Source organism: Gekko japonicus, unplaced genomic scaffold (assembly GCF_001447785.1).
Source record: "Gekko japonicus isolate JY-2015 unplaced genomic scaffold, Gekko_japonicus_V1.1 scaffold3393, whole genome shotgun sequence".
NCBI classification, from domain to species: domain Eukaryota; kingdom Metazoa; phylum Chordata; class Lepidosauria; order Squamata; family Gekkonidae; genus Gekko; species Gekko japonicus.
Window position 1 is genome coordinate 70,441 of NW_015173783.1, and position 2,674 is coordinate 73,114.

Sequence of the window (2,674 nt, forward strand, 5' to 3'; positions counted from 1 at the left end):
TGCTGAACAATCTTGGCTGATCCAGGCTGGCAGCTCTCAACACATCTGGAATGGGGCAACATCTGGCAATGATGACAAGGAGGGTGGGAAATGAGCTCTTTCCTCGTTGTTGCTATAAATGTCAACTTCGTCTCTTAAAACCTGAGCATTTTCTGTGTCAGTCAAGCAAATAATAATGGTCCATCTGGTTCTCTAGCTGCTTTGTTTGCTCCTCATACCAATTTACCTGATTTCCACCCTCACAATTCATCACCCCCCATTTGAGCCCTCTATCTTATAAGAACATAAGAGAGCATAAGAGAAGCCATGTTGGATCAGGCCAGTGGCCCATCCAGTCCAACACTCTGCATCACATAGTGGCCAAAACCCAGGTGCCATCAGGAGGTCCACTAGCAGGGTCAGAACTCCAAAAGCCCTCCCACTGTGCCCCCCCCAAGCACCAAGAATACAGAGTGTTGCCGCCCCAGACATAGTGTATGTCGTGATTAATAGCCACTGATGGACCTCTGCTCCATATGCTTATCCAATCCCCTCTTGAATCTGTCTATGCTTTTAGCCACCGCCACATCCCACGGCGGTGAATTCTCATCCTTTGCAACTTTGCATTTCCACTTTGGGATCCTTCATTCTCCAACATTTGCCTTGCTACTAAATAAATAAGCAAATACCCTAATCTGAAGCAATAACAGGTCCCAGTGAGAACTTTTGGATCATTATATAATTAGCTCGACATGAACTTATAATTACATCCAGTGGCGAGGTGCATGTGAATAGAACATGCATAGATAATTCATGATAAAATGTCTGCACTCCATCGCAGCTCTGGAGTTTTAGAATAATGACTCTTTCATTCTGAACAGAAACATCCATGGCCATTGCGTTATATTTCCATGCAGTATTAAACTAGGCATTGGGGATTTCTGGAAAGTGGATCCCAGGATGGCAAATCCAACACGTGTTCTTAGCTCAGCTTTTATAATCCTGGTTCAGAATACTTTACGCATGGTGGAGGAGTAAGATTGTGATTGTATGGACACTAGGACTGTAGGAACAGTAGGATTCTACAAGCAAGGGACCTGCAGGGACTTGCAGACAGCATCACATTTTCCTCTCCTCCACTATGTCCCTTCCCGGAAAGTCCCCATAGCATCTTCCAAATCTCCATTTCTACTTGTGTCTGATTAAAGGAGCTTTGACTCTTGAACGTTCACCCCCTGGAAATCTTGTTGGTCTCTAAAGGTGCAGCTGGGCTAAAATCTGACTGTTCTACTGCAGACCAACACGGCTACCCTCTGGAACAATCCTGATTTCACGATTCCTTCTCTCAGGGGTCGTTTCGTAGAAAAAGAGCTAGGGGAACTCATTAGCATAACTCATTCGCATATGCCACACCCCCTGACATCACCGGAAGTGTGTCATGAGGCCACACACCCTGACATCACCGGAAGTGTGTCATAAGGCCACACACCCCGCCCCCATCGGTCCCGGCTGCCGCCGCTGGCCTTGCACCTCTACTGCCAAGCCCCATGAAGGGCCCGGCGGTGGACCTGCAAGGCCGGTGGGAGTGCAAGGAAGCCCCGCGAAGGCCCTCCCTGGCCCCAGGCAGGCAGGGGTGGGGAGAGGCAGGGAGGAAGCAACTTACCCTCCCTCTTCTCCTGCCTCCTCCTGGATGAATGAGGGCCGGAAGCGAGGCGGCCGGAAGTGGGGGGCGGGGCTTCGTCGTGTGCCCCGCCCCCCGTACCTCACCCGGGGGAACTGCGATCCCCCCTGAAATGACCTCTGCCTTCTCTTGTTCCCACCTGCCAGTCAACCTATACTCTTATCTGCCCTTCTGTCTTCAGTTTTTCCTCCTTCCCTCTCCGTCAGCCTCTCCCTGGGCAAAGTCTGGCCAAGCGGTGCAGCACCAGCCCATCCTCTGGGCTGAGCCAAGCTGCATGATAGATAACCTGCAAGAATTTGTTGGGGGCACCTTACTTTCCCCTGTATCCGTCTACTCACGCTATTTATCTGCTCCTGGTAGCCCCCATATTCTCAACTTGCCCTGTTTTTTTCTCTCCTTCCTACACAACAGCCAACGTACCATTTATCTTTCCCCCCCCCCATTTTCAGCTATAATAGTCTTCATTTAGGCCCCAACTTTGTCGACAGTGGGAACCCAAAGCCTCTTAAATCATTCTCCTCTCCTCCGTGTTATCCCCACAGCAGCCCTGTGAGGTAGGTTCAGCTGAGAGTGTATGAGTAGCCCAAAGTCACCCATGAGTTTCAACTGCAGAGTTTGTGTGACTGGATTCCTGTGTTACTAAGCTGCGATTATTATGGTGTAGGAAACGGATAATCAAGGCTTTCTGCAGCGATATCCTACTTTTGACATATTGCTCTCAAAGATATCAACGTCCCAATCATTCTTATTGATTTCATATTCTAACATGTATAATTCAGTTTACAAAACTATTCACACCTGCTTAAACTTTTGATTCCACACAATGGTACTTGCATTAATGGCAAACTCTAGGCCCACAGGAGCTTGGGGGTCCATCCTTCCAACTCGGACTCTCTGGAAGGATCCGTTGAGGAATGTGAGAAAGTTCATGATATCGTACCCAGCTGCCAGTTCCCCATTTTCATCAAAAATACTTCCTCCCCTGCGTTATTGTTAAACCGGACATTTCTCAGG

At 48.8% G+C, this 2,674-nt stretch overlaps 1 protein-coding gene across 1 annotated transcript in view; it reads right to left on the minus strand.

The window, feature by feature from the left end:
* The window catches only part of LOC107120773 (vomeronasal type-2 receptor 116-like), a 9,372-nt gene that overhangs the window by 2,326 nt on the left and 4,372 nt on the right, over window positions 1-2,674 (minus strand). The window lies entirely within an intron of this gene.